The 13,576-nt window shown below is 50.5% G+C and overlaps 1 protein-coding gene across 9 annotated transcripts in view; it reads left to right on the forward strand.

Annotated features, from left to right (window-relative positions):
- Positions 1–412: 412 nt before the first annotated feature.
- Positions 413–13,576, forward strand: part of Mapt (microtubule-associated protein tau) — a 102,682-nt gene continuing 89,518 nt past the window's right edge. For 5 of the 9 annotated variants that reach the window (NM_001038609.2, NM_010838.4, NM_001285456.1 and 2 more), the window contains exon 1: positions 2,440–2,611. The gene's annotated coding sequence lies outside the window, so the exon portion shown is untranslated. Of the gene's footprint in view, positions 2,612–13,576 lie in introns of all 9 variants that reach the window. The other 4 variants (XM_030245631.1, XM_006532408.4, XM_006532409.3 and 1 more) reach the window with 2 other exon arrangements.

Raw genomic sequence — 13,576 nt, forward strand, 5'->3', positions numbered from 1 at the left:
CCTTAAGCCTTTTACTCCAGAATCTGGGCTTCGGGAGCAGCACATGGCAGTATGTCTTTCTGGTAGTGGAAAGCAGAGTCAAAGATACAAACTTGCAATGTCTTAAGTTTCTGTTTGGACATGTGTGCATCACATAGCTGGTATCAGGCAAGGGTGCTCAATACCCACACAGGGTAAAGACAACTATTGGAGACAATAATAAGGTGCCAACATGGAAAGATAAATATAAACTCTTCTCCTCTCCTCAGGAATAATATAGCTAAGTGCCTTGTAGAGACTGGAAATATCAGTTCTACTTGCAGTGAGCGGAGAAGGCTTTGGTAAAGTCTAACCTTGAGTTTGAAGCTTAGGTAGGGTATTCATGGGCAGGACTAAGAGCCAGGACCTTGTAGGCAAAGGGAAGCCCCAGAGTACAAAGGTGGAAAGGAGATTTAGTGGAGTGGCCTCAGTGGCCTCAGTCACAGAGCAGAATGGAGGGGAGGTCTGATCAAGGCAGGAGGACCAGATGCTAGGCCAAAGAGTTTAAGTGCACCTGTTGAAAGCCGGTAGACATCTTTGAGCAAGAGACTGCCGTGACTGAAAGGACTATGTCTGAAAATTGATCTGACCAGGAGCACAGCTGGCCTGAAAGAGGAGCAGGAAGACTACTAAGTTCCTAGATGTCCAGAACCGATGCAGAAGTCTTGAAGCAGGCATGCTGTTTGTGGTTAGAAGAATAGCAAGGCAAGACCTAGAAATTCAGAGCCTCTGTGGCTGGTGAGATAGCAAGCGTTCAATTCTCAGCAACCACATGGTGGCTCACAACCATCTGTAATGGGATCCGATACCCTCTCTGGTATGTGTGAAGACAGCTACAGCGTACTTGTATACATAAAATAAATAAGTAATTCTTTTAAAAAGAAAGTAAAAAGAAATTAGCCCCATTTGCGTCATTCCAGAATAATTCAGTAATTAAGCTCATATGGGAAAAAATGTTTGTGGTGCTAGAAAACTGAACCCAAAGTTATCTCAAAATTTTATTTTGGGGGCTGGAGAGGTGGCTCAGGGGTTAAGAGCACTGACTGCTCTTCTGAAGGTCCTGAGTTCAGATCCCAGCAACCACATGGTGGCTCACAACCATCCACCCCCCCAGCCCAGAAGTGTGTTTGTTTGTTTGTTTGTTGACTCACTTTCACCCTGTAATACAATTCAGGCTGGCTTGGATTCTGCTATATAGCCCAGGCTGATCTTGAACAAGTCTCAGCCTATCTGAATGCTGGGATTACAGATGTGAGCCAACACACCGAGCAGGTACAACGTTGGAGTTTTAGAAACAACTGCTGGGATAGCAGTGCACACCTTTAATCTCAGCACTCTAGAGGCAGAGGCAGGCAGGGGATCTCTGTGAGCTCCAAGCCAGCCAGGGCAACATAGTGAGAACCTGCCTTGAAAAATAAAGAAAAAACGGCATGCAAATGAAAGCTTCAAGACAAGTTTTCGCCTCTTTGGCAAGAAGTAGGTGCCTGTCTCTCTTCCTTGCATTTGAACAGGCTCCAGCTGTCCAAGAGAATTGAGCTTTGGGGAGGTAAGATATTAAGCTAAAGCCACAGCCCACGCCTACGTAGCTGGAAGGAGAACTAATGACCAATTTCAACCGGAAGCTTGACATCCAGCAGGTGGCCATCTCCAGCAGGCACCTTAAAAATTCAGCTCTCACGCTGTACAAAGGTGTTTCAATAAACGAGATAAAAATAACTCTGTGAAAATGCCTTGCAGTGTGTGTGGTAAGCATCATTAGAACTTACCTATTTAAAGATTTTTCTTCGCTAGGGTCACAGTCAAGATACCTAATGGGTTTGAATGCTCCTTGATTTAAAAACAATTGTTTTTCCACGAAAACGCTAAAGTGTATTACGGTCAAGTTAATCTGTTTCGAGAAGATTTGTCAAGGAAATCATTCACTTTGGCCATTAACAAAAACAGGTGGAAAGAAAGCAAGCGAACAGCTGGCCCTGGAAATAGAAAGTGCGCTCTATCTGGAGGGCCACATTTTAGGAGACTCGGGGAGCCTGTAGCACTTGGGGTTCACGGTGTACCGCCTGGAGAGCCAGCGAGGGTGAACTGAAAAGCGGACGATGACCGACACACCGCTCTGCCTGGACCCCGCGGGGACCGAGGGAGGGGACCCCTGGACTAGACAAAGGCTGCAGCCCCGGGAGGCCGGGTGCGCGTGCGCCACGGAATGCGCGTGCGCGCGGCGGTCAGCACCGCGGCCCGAGGCGTGGCGGGACCCGGGGAGGGAAGCGCGGAGAGGGGCGAGCCGAGCGGCGCGGAGAGAGGAGGGTTGAGGGGCGCTCGCGTGCGCCCCCTAGCGGTCGGAAGGGGAGGTGCCCGCCCAGGCCTCGCTGCCCGCCCCTCCCCTAGGGAGGTTCGCGCTCCCGTGGCTCGCGCCTGCGCTGCCCGCCGGCCTCCAGAACGCGCTTTCTCGGCCGCGCGCGCTCTCAGTCTCCGCCACCCACCAGCTCCAGCACCAGCAGCAGCGCCGCCGCCACCGCCCACCTTCTGCCGCCGCCGCCACAACCACCTTCTCCTCCGCTGTCCTCTTCTGTCCTCGCCTTCTGTCGATTATCAGGTAAGCGCCGCAGCTCTGAAATCCAGTCCCCTCTGGCCCTGTGCGCCGTCCTCCTGCCACCCCTCGCCCCAGAGATGGATTTAGGGAGCTGGGCATCAATCAGGCGCAACGGCGGGGGCCTCTCTGCGCCCTAGGCGCTGGGGAGCTGGGAAGGAACGCGTGCAAGAGATGCACGCACGCGAGCGAATGCGTGTATCTATGAGTGCTGGGGTCCCCACTATCGGCTCCGCGCAAATGAGGGGGGCTGTGCCCGCAGGGTGGGGCGCGGATGACGGTGACCTAGGGAAGGGGTTGTTCTGTAATCTGGATCTCAGCCTTTTGCCGCAATGGGCGTGGGTCTGTGAGTGTGCATGGGGGTCCAACGACGACCCCCGAAACAGAACCTGAAATCGGATTTCTCTGCTCCTGATTGCCATCAGCCCTAAGGAAGGTGTGGATCGGGTTCTAGAAAAGATGACTGCCTTCATGTCTCTCCACCTCCCTGACAGCGATTCTGACACGGCCTTCACTGGCCCTGATTTAAGGCGGTGGCCCGCCCCCTCCCCTTTTCCTCCTTCAGAAGCCGGCAGGGGACATTTGGGGGCTGGGAGGAATCCGGAGGATGGGGAGGGGTCCAGGCGCTGTCACGTTAGTCGCCCTTCCCCCTGCGCGCGCTTGGTACAGTGACAGGGGCAGCGCCGTGCCCGAGAGAAGGTAGTGCGCGGATCCCAATGTGGGAGCTCGAAGAGTCAGGGGTCACCTGGCCTCGCGGTGTCAGCGGGCTGGCTGGCAGCGGCTCCCCGCTCGAGGGCGCGCAGCGTTGCAGCCAGGCACAGACCCACGCGAGGGCTGCAGGTGCATTTCGGGGCGCGTTTCTTTCTCTGCGTTCTGCGCCGGGCTCCCGGCATGTGCGCTCCCTGCCGGAGGCGCGGGCTGGCGCGCAGGGCTCGCCCCTCACTGCGGCAGTGGGTGTGGACCTGGGTGGGCGAGGAGGGGGGAGTACGATGTGTCTCCTCCCGCTGCCACCCCTCTCCGTTTTTTCCCCCCTCTCTGAACGCGAGGTGCCATCTTTTTGCGGCGAGTCACGTCTCTATCGTAGCATGCCAAGAGCTGTGGCCAGGCTTTGGAGGACCCGGCTTGGACCCATGTTAAAGAACAGGGGGTGATGAACACGGAAGCCTTGGCGTTTTGCCTCTGCAGCGGTGCGCACCAGAGCGTTCACCTGAGGTCGTCTAGGGGAGCTCGCTGCTTTGTTCGTCGTGTGATTTAGGATCTGCGCTCCCAGCCCTGGTTTTTTGGGGGAGTGTGCGGGGGGAGGCGGGAAGCTTTCATTCGACGAGGATATTTGCCTACGCACTCGGAGCAGCTCCATCCTTTTTTCGCCACTCTTTTCAGACCCTTTGTTGGATCTACAGACTTGCGGCAGCCCACTCCCCAGTTCGACCCAGAGCCACATGGGTGGGATTCGAGATAGACTCTCGTGTGCAGGAGCCCTCAGAGGAAGCACATCCCTCCCCACACCCAGGCCATCCTGAGGACCACACCCCACTTGTGTTTCACTGCTAGGGGAGCCAGATAACCCTCGGGAATGGGGAGATTCGGCAAGCTCAACTCCGCATCCCCACCACCACCACCACCGTTGAACCCTGTTGCCTCTCCCGGTGGGAGAGTGTGAGGAGAGGGTATGAGATCCCCTGGGATACTGCGGCCACACCCATCCCTCCCAACCCAAGGAGAGAGGGTTAAGGGTTGCCATAGGAACCACACCAGCCAGAGGAGGAACCTCTGGGCGTTACCTCACCCCCTACCTCCCACCCCCTACCTCCCACCCCCCCCCTTACTCCGCGGAGATTTAGAATCCTGGGGTAGTCTGATAGTGCCTGGAAGACACGAGGAAGGGGCCCCTCATCCCTGATGCGAGCATCATTCTCTTGGCACTGGCAACCATAGCCATCCAGAGAGAGAGAGAGAGAGATGCCTCTAATGTATTTTATTATAAGCGTGCTGACTGATATTATTTTATTAATATCATTTAAATGAGGGACTTTCATTTTTAAAAAAATCCACATCTACAACAGCCCTTGAAACCAGAGAGGGATAGAAAGCTAAGAGGTCCCAGCCTCCCCACCGTACAGTAAGCTCGGTCTTCGAGGTTTTCTGGTTAATTTTACCGCTGAATACTGGTGCGGGTAAGCAGTTTTGAGACCGATGGATGAGCTTCTTAAGGGCCGAATTGCCCACGTCGACTGCTCACTCAGATTGATGTAGGCTGGGGGTGGAACGCCCTCTCCCGATCAAACCGCGGCCTGAGGCTGTGGCATCGTGGCCGGGCCCGCCTGGCAGAAATTTCGCGAGCATCTGAAAGATAGGTTCAAATACTACCCATCCCTCGCCACACGACGGGCTGCTGGGAACAGGATTCTTAAGCTAGAAGAAGCCAGGCTCTTGGGCTGGATGCGGAAAGGGGAAGGCTGGGAGGGGGGGCTGACTATAGCGGGCCCGTTGGGCAAAGGTGTCACAGCGGAAAAATCAGCGGGAGGGGGAGGAGACAGAACGTTTTACCCAGTGCAGAAACAAAGCTCAGATCACAGCGTCTTCGAACTCCCATTTTGCACTGTGTTGAGGGGTCGAGTGAGGTACTGTGCTGGCCAAGGCCCGTGTTGTTAATTAAAGATCGTGGGGGTTGCTGCTGAGTTTGAGAGACTCCATTCCTGGCTCTGCCCTTTAACAAGCCAGTTTCATTCACCTCAGAAGCTAGAAGTTTGTGCTGAAGCCAGAGCTGTGGAGCGCTGAGCTAGGCTCATCCGAAAGGGTTCAAGAGCCAAGATTTCACCCACCAACCTCCGCGGGTGTGTGCTCCCTTTTATGTCCGGGAGGCCCTATTTATCCTCTAGTGTTCAAGAAATTGTAATCCCAAGTCTTTTTTTCCGGCTGGTTAGCATTGGGTGTATGACAGGGTCAGAGACAAACTAACCAGGCCATTTTCGGCTCAGTCCCCGGGCTCCACAAGACTGCCCAAAATTTTCACGGATCCTACGCCACCCATTCAACTGTCAGGTCTCATAGCAGAAAAAGAAGTATGAAGCCATGGTAGGTTAATTCGGTGGTTACAATTCTGAGATGTCATCTGGGGTTCAATGATACTGCTTGTGTTTGCCACATAAGAATTGCTTGCCCACTCGCCATTTGCAAAGCTTCTCTAAACAAATGGCTGTCCAGATAATTTGTGTGCCCATTCCTCCCCCAGCTGCCAGGCCGGGTGTAATGACTGCTGATCTGTTCTGGACAGTTTGCCTCACCAGCAGATGTGTATGATATAGTACCCTAGCTTGGCTTTGCGGTTCACCTTCGGATGGTTTGAATATTTCTTAGCTTGGCTGGGTGGTTTGTTTGTTTTTTTTAAAGATGAATGACAGCCCACGGTGTGCCTCTTTGCCCTCTGCACAGACCCTGTCTGTCTACACAATTGTGTGTTGGTGGAAGGGTGTGGCTTTTAAGTGGCTTCTAGTGTCAGGCTCCGTTCCCCAGAGAGGAACAAAGGAAGCAGAGAGAGTGCCCAGGAATTGCAAGAAGAAAACTTGGTTGGATTGAGTTAAGGTCAGGCTTGCTCGTTGAGAACATGAGCCCTTGTACAGAGCAAGCTCTCTGGCCCACTCGTCCTTGGAGGGCTGGGTCAGCCTGGGGATGCGATGGGGCTGGAGTGGAATTTCTGCAGACTGACTTCTCCTCCCCTTTAAACATCAACGTGTGCAGTTCATTTGTTGGAAATGTTAAGGACTTGTGTTGCATTCCGTCTCCCCTGAGCATACTGTATATGGCTCTTGTGAGTTCCTGGCTACGTGTATGAACATACATTGCTTTTTTTTTTTCAGTTGAATATATGAACCTTTCCCACTATGCCTTTTCTTATATTTATTTAGTTAAGTTCTTCCTTGGTCCCCTCTTGAAAATGAATCACTTCAAAAGAATGTTTTTAGATATCTAATATAGGGGCTAGATATAGAGTGGGTGTCTGGCCCACCATTGTTTGACAGATCCGTGGGTAAAATGGAGAGATACAGGTCAGGAGGGCATCCAAGAGAACATAGAGAGGGGCAAATATTCAAGCTCACAGCATCCGGGAAGCTCGGGGACAAATCCAGTCTATTTTGTCTATGTGTCCAGTTGGTGCCCACACCGCTGTCTGTGATCTGCTGGACACCTTTGCTCTGCCTGGGGCCCCATAATGTGCACAGGTGGCTCTCCTGCCCCTTGTTGTTGAAGGGGAATTAAGAGCCTAGAGGGGGCTACCTGTGGGGGTGGCCATGTTCCGGCTGCAGGTGACTAGGATGGAGATGGGGAGCCTCACTCTCTCATCAGCCACTGTAGTGACACTCATTGGATTCCTCTGCAAGCAGGAGTTAGGGGTACCTGGCCAAGTGAGAAGGAGAAAAGTCCCTGGCTCCTAAGCAGGGCCTCATAAGGCTCCTGAGACTTGGGTCTTTTCCTGGAAAACCAAGGTCCTCATTGGGGTTGCTGAAGTATCTGGAAAGTGGGGTGTGTTGGGGGCATCTTGTGGGTAGAGGCGGGAAATGCTGCTAAACATTATAGGACAGCTGCCAAATGTCACTCACTGGCTCTGGCATAGAGAAGCCCTGCTGTAGAAACAGTGTTTTGCTGGCACTGTTATCTCAATTGTATATAGTGCCTGTCTTCTAGGAGTGCTGCATGCTGCTGGAGATGATCTCATATAGTTCTCACTGTGACCCTCTGACACATAGGGAAGCCGAAGCCCAGAGAGGTTTCATAACCAACTAAGGATGCACAGCAAAGAACACACAGCTAAGCCCCAGGAGATTTAATGGAACTTTGTGGGCTAGCCTGGGAAGCTAATCGGGCTTTCCAACCACCCAGTTCTTTTGTAAGAGTCTGATTGGCTCACAGGCTGGAATAAGATACGGAAGTGTGGATTTGAGTCCTTGGTGTCTGCTTTGGACATCTGGGACAAAGGATTTCCCTCCACCTTGGTACTCTGCTTATCAAACAGAGAGCAAGTCTTTCCCGGAAACCTTAACCCGACCTGACTGAGCGATTCTCCACTCATCTGTTTCGTGAAGGGCCAGCCAGGTTTGACTGGCTTAAACATAACTGTTAATTAAGATAGGGGCATCAAGGGCAGGGAAAATGGCTGTCCCCTCGCATGAGGGCCTTCCTGAGTTCAGATCTCTAGCGCTTACATAAAAGCTGAGTCCTGCTGTATGCATTTATTAAACCATTGCTGGGCAGGGGGTGAAAACAGGTGAGTCCCTGAAACTCACTATCCAGAAAGCTTAGCCAAATTCACAACCTCTGGGTCTCTGAAAAGCAGGGGGGGGGGGAGGCACAGAGGGGGAGGGGGGAGAGTGAGTGAGAGAGGGAGGAAGATATCAGTTGGATAATTGGATTCAGCTGTGGCCAGGGTGAAATCACTGAGGTTTGGGGGGTGTCAGATTCCTGTCTTAGATTCTGTCCCTCCCATAGCTTGAACATTGGCACCCATGGCTGAGGCCCAGCCCTGAAACTGTGGATATATGTGGAGCTGTGAGCACAAGAAGCTCTCGTTGCAAGCATCCCAAGTCTCCGTGGGCATCGTGGGCCCTGCAGGCTATGCTTGCTGCCTGGCCAGACTCCAAAGTACATTTGCATTATTTCTCTGTGCCACAGTGCCACTGAGACCGCTTCAGCCATGGGCTCACTGCTGCTGACCGTGAGAGGTGAGGCAGCCGAGGTGAGCAGGCCCCTCCTAGCCCGCCAGTGCCAGCAATGGAACACATACTGTCACACTTGCTTCACTACTGTCACCTTGCCAAAGCAGTTGCTGGCAAATAATTCCTTCCCCGCCTCCACTTGCTAGACTTCTGCCTGTAGGGCTCCCAGGGAACATGGGGGGCAGTGTTGAGGTTACCCCCAGCTAGCTGTGGCATTCTAGATTGTTCTCTAGGCATGTGGATAGAATGGGCATCTGCAAAATGAAACCTCAAGGGACTTCCAGGCGGGTATCTTAACCTTTCCTCTTCGCTCATGTGCCAGCAGGCTCTTCACTGAGCCCAATCAGCTTCTCAATAGAAAATCGCAGGAAGTGTATCTCTTACCTGAGCAATTCAGAGAAGTGTTGTAAGCGCCTGGAGAGCAGGTGCCCAGCACAGAGGGCATTTAGAGGTCATTTGGTTTAGAACCCTTGGATGCCAGTGCCAGCTTCCCAACAATCCAACCTATGGTGGAGCTTAGCTACTTAGTAACTGGCTTTTTTTATTTTTAATATATTCATATGTGGCCTGGGGTATTATAGGGCCTGTCCAGAAGATTGCCTAGGAGTTTAAATGAGGAAATGTGATGCTTGCCATGGCCTGGCATGTGACTAAATGGCATTCTTAACCATCTGTATCCTGGGCCACTGGTGTTGGAAAACATGCAGCAGATAAATCGCACCAAGAAAGAACCAAGCCCAGATCCTCTTTCGGAACCAGGCATTGTTGTTTGGGCGGAAGTGGATCTCCAAGATCACACACACCCATGTTTAAGTGTACACACAGAACTCTTGTGTACAGGGACTTATCTGCTGTCCTGCTTCTGTCTGCTTCCTTCCTGAATCCTGCTCCATGCCAGGATTAGACTGCAAACTCCCCACACCAGCCTTCCCTATACACCCACTGGCGCTCTCTCCCTCTGCCCCCCCCTCCCTCCCTCCCTCATGGAAAGGGTGACCTGGCTCAGTGTGTTAGGCCCGAGGTCTCCTGGTTTACTCATTGAAGCAAAGTGACTACTGGTGACTGAGAGCGTAATGACAGTATCAAAAGGCAGTGCGGGGGGGGGGGGGGGGGTGAGATTGCAAACGAAGTGGCTCCCCTCCTACAGAAGTCAGTAGCCCGGTGAGTGGCCTTCATGGCTGACAGTGTCAAGAGAGACAAATGTTAAGTAATCCATAGTCCTGAGAAATGAAGCCTGGGAATTCCAGGCACCCAATAAACCGAGTAGAGTGTGAGCCAATAGAACAAGCCACAGAAGCCTCCTCAATGTGGAATCAAGGCCAAGGGCGTAATAGAGCAGTTTTGGATCATTTTTAGGAATCATTTTTCCGCTTCATTTAATTATTTATTTGTGTGTGCGTGTGTGCATGTGTGCATAGATGAGTATGTAAGGGTGCCCTCAGAGGTCAAAACAGCATCAGGTCTGACCTCCTGGAGCTGGAGTTACAGGTGGTTATAAGCCATGGATGTGAGGACCAAACCTGAGTCTTCTACAAGAGCAATACATGGTCTTAACCACTTACCATCTCTCTATCCCCTTGAACCTTTAAAATACAGTGTGTGTGTGTGTGTGTGTGTGTGTGTGTGTGTGTGTGTGTGTGTGTTGTGTGTTTATTTACTGTTGTATTAATTATCTAATCTCACTCAGGGGTTTCTACCTGTATTAGTCAGGGTTCTCTAGAGTCACAGAACTTATGGATAATTTCTAAATAGTAAAGGAATTTATTGATGACTTACAGTTGGCAGCCCAATTCCCAACAATGGTTCAGTCGCAGCTGTGAATGGAAGTCCAAGGATCTAGCAGTTACTCAGTCTCACGCAGCAAGCAGGCGAAGGAGCAAGAGCAAGAGCTAGACTCCCTTCTTCCAATGTCCTTATATTGTCTCCAGCAGAAGGTGGAGCCCAGATTAAAGGTGTGTTCCACCACACCTTTAATCCCAGATGAAAGGCGTAGCCCAGATTAAAGGTGTGTTCCTTAAACTCGGAGATTCAATCTTCTGGAATCCATAGCCACTATGGCTCAAGATCTCCATACCAAGATCCAGATAAGGATCTCCAAGCCTCCAGATAAGGGTCACTGGTGAGCCTTCCAATTCCGAATTGTAGTTCATTCCAAATATTGTCAAGTTGACAACCAGGAATAGCCACTACAATCCACCCCTTGTCAACTTGACACAAATAATATCTCATGTTCACATGAAACAATAACAAGGTTGTAAATACGCCTAACATGATATAACTATCCCTCGTACAATCGCAAACGCATTAGTAAATTTACAATGGGCATTCATATTACTTTATAATCCTCGTTTCTGCAACTGGTTACGTGGCCTTAATTGGTATTTATAACTACCTTCCTCTACTACCCATTCTGTATTTCCTTCACCTTCAGCCAGCACCTCAGCAGGTCTTGGCTCTTTTCCTGGAGGATTGACCCATACCTTCATTCCTGATGGGTCTGCGTCCTTTGTCATCCTGCTTGGATTAGGCTGTTGTAGTTTCCCATTGACTTTAATCACAGGACATGGTAGTACTAAGAGACGCCCTAAGGGATCTCCTGCACTCCAGACATAATCTTGCTTACCACCATTGTGAAGAGGTAATCCAATTTCCCCATGGTAATCTGGATCTATCACCCCTCCTAACACTGTTATTCCTTTTTTAGCCTGTTGGTTTAAGGGCATTAGAAGCCCAAAATGACCAGGGGGAAGTCTGAGCTTCCAGTTCAATGAAATGTTTGTTGTAGCTCCTGGTAGGAGCACTCCCCTCTCTGGAGCCAAAACTTCTAAGCCAGCAGAACCTAGAGTTATGGGGACAGGAAGCAAAAATTTTCCTAGAGGGTCACTAGGAGTGATAGTAAGTGGAACTATTCCGTTTTCCACCCCTTGATTCCTGGACCCATGAATCCTGGCTATGGGTGAAACTGTACCATATATTGAGCGCTGATTCAAAGCATATACTGCCTTCTGAAGAACTCTGCCCCAGCCTTTCAAGCTGTTACCACCTAATTGGCGCTGTAACTGCGTCTTCAAAAGGCCATTCCATCTTTCTATCAGCCCAGCTGCTTCAGGATGATGGGGAATGTGGTAAGACCAGTGAATTCCATGATCGTGAGCCCACTGTCGTACTTCTCTGGCTGTGAAATGAGTTCCTTGGTCAGAAGCAATACTGTGTGGAATACCATGACGATAGATGAGGCATTCTGTCAGTCCGTGAATGGTGGTTTTAGCAGAGGCATTACGTGCAGGAAAGGCAAATCCATAACCAGAATAAGTATCTACTCCAGTAAGAACAAAACGCTGTCCTTTCCACGAAGGAAGTGGTCCAATGTAGTCAACCTGCCACCAGGTTGCTGGCTGGTCACCTCGAGGAATGGTGCCATATCTGGGGCTCAGTGTTGGTTTCTGCTGTTGGCAGATCTGGCAATCAGCAGCAGCTGTAGCCAGGTCAGCCTTGGTGAGTGGAAGCCCATGTTGCTGAGCCCAAGCATAACCTCCATCTCGACCACCATGGCCACTTTGTTCATGTGCCCATTGAGCAATGACAGGGATGGCTGGGGAGAGAGGCTGATTGTCCACAGAACGGGTCATCTTATCCACTTGATTATTGAACTCCTCCTCAGCTGAAGTCACCTTTTGGTGAGCATTTACATGGGACACAAATATCTTCACATCCTTTGCCCATTTGGAGAGATCTATCCACATACTTCTTCCCCAGATGTCTTTCTCACCAATTTTCCAATTGTGATCTTTCCAAGTCCCTGACCATCCAGCCAATCCATTGGCTACAGCCCATGAGTCAGTGTATAATCGTACATCTGGCCATTTCTTCTTGCAAACAAACTGTAATACCATGTGTACTGCCCGAAGTTCTGCCCACTGTGAAGATTTCCCTTCACCTGTGTCTTTCAAGGTTGTCCCAGAAAGGGGTTGTAATGCTGCAGCTGTCCACTTCTGGGTGGTGCCTGCATAACGTGCAGAGCCATCAGTAAACCAGGCTCTAGTCTTCTCCTCTTCGGTCAGTTGATCATAGGGAACACCCCATGAGGCTATAGGTGCATGCTTGGCAGCAGATGGCATTGTAACAGGAGTAGAAACCATAGGCATTTGAGCAACTTCTTCATGTAACTTGCTTGTGCCTTCAGGACCTGCTCTGGCCCGATCACGTATATACCACTTCCATTTGATAATAGACTGCTGCTGTGCACGTCCCACTTTATGACTTGCAGGGTCTGATAGTACCCAGCTCATGATGGGTAGTTCAGGTCGCATAGTGACTTGGTGTCCTATTGTCAGACGTTCAGTTTCCACTAAGGCCCAATAGCAGGCCAAGAGCTGTTTTTCAAAGGGAGAATAGTTGTCTGCAGATGATGGTAGAGCTTTGCTCCAAAATCCCAAAGGCCTTTTCTGTGATTCACCTACAGGGGCCTGCCAGAGGCTCCAAACAGCATCTCTATCAGCCACAGACACCTCAAGTACCATCGGATCTGCTGGGTCATATGGTCCAAGTGGTAGAGCAGCCAGCCAGTAAAATCATTTTTCGATTTTTTCCCCATCTTGTAGAAAGCTTTGTGCACTGAATCACCTAATTCATTAAGAAAATCAAGGGCATTAGCTTCTTTAAGTTCGGAATATAGTTTCAACCATGGGTCTTCAAAATTCTCTGAGCTCCCAGGAGGGAGAGAATCTGGAGAGGTTTCAATATTTGAAAGTGCTGGTGGATCAACAAGCCAATTCCAGTATTTTAAAAGATTCATCCTTGTACTTCTGTTACTCTAGAACCACTCCTGGTACCAACTTCTGTATTAGTCAGGGTTCTCTAGAGTCACAGAACTTATGGATAATTTCTAAATAGTAAAGGAATTTATTGATGACTTACAGTTGGCAGCCCAATTCCCAACAATGGTTCAGTCGCAGCTGTGAATGGAAGTCCAAGGATCTAGCAGTTACTCAGTCTCACGCAGCAAGCAGGCGAAGGAGCAAGAGCAAGAGCTAGACTCCCTTCTTCCAATGTCCTTATATTGTCTCCAGCAGAAGGTGGAGCCCAGATTAAAGGTGTGTTCCACCACACCTTTAATCCCAGATGAAAGGCGTAGCCCAGATTAAAGGTGTGTTCCTTAAACTCGGAGATTCAATCTTCTGGAATCCATAGCCACTATGGCTCAAGATCTCCATACCAAGATCCAGATAAGGATCTCCAAGCCTCCAGATAAGGGTCACTG

Source organism: Mus musculus, chromosome 11 (assembly GCF_000001635.26).
Source record: "Mus musculus strain C57BL/6J chromosome 11, GRCm38.p6 C57BL/6J".
NCBI classification, from domain to species: Eukaryota; Metazoa; Chordata; class Mammalia; order Rodentia; family Muridae; genus Mus; species Mus musculus.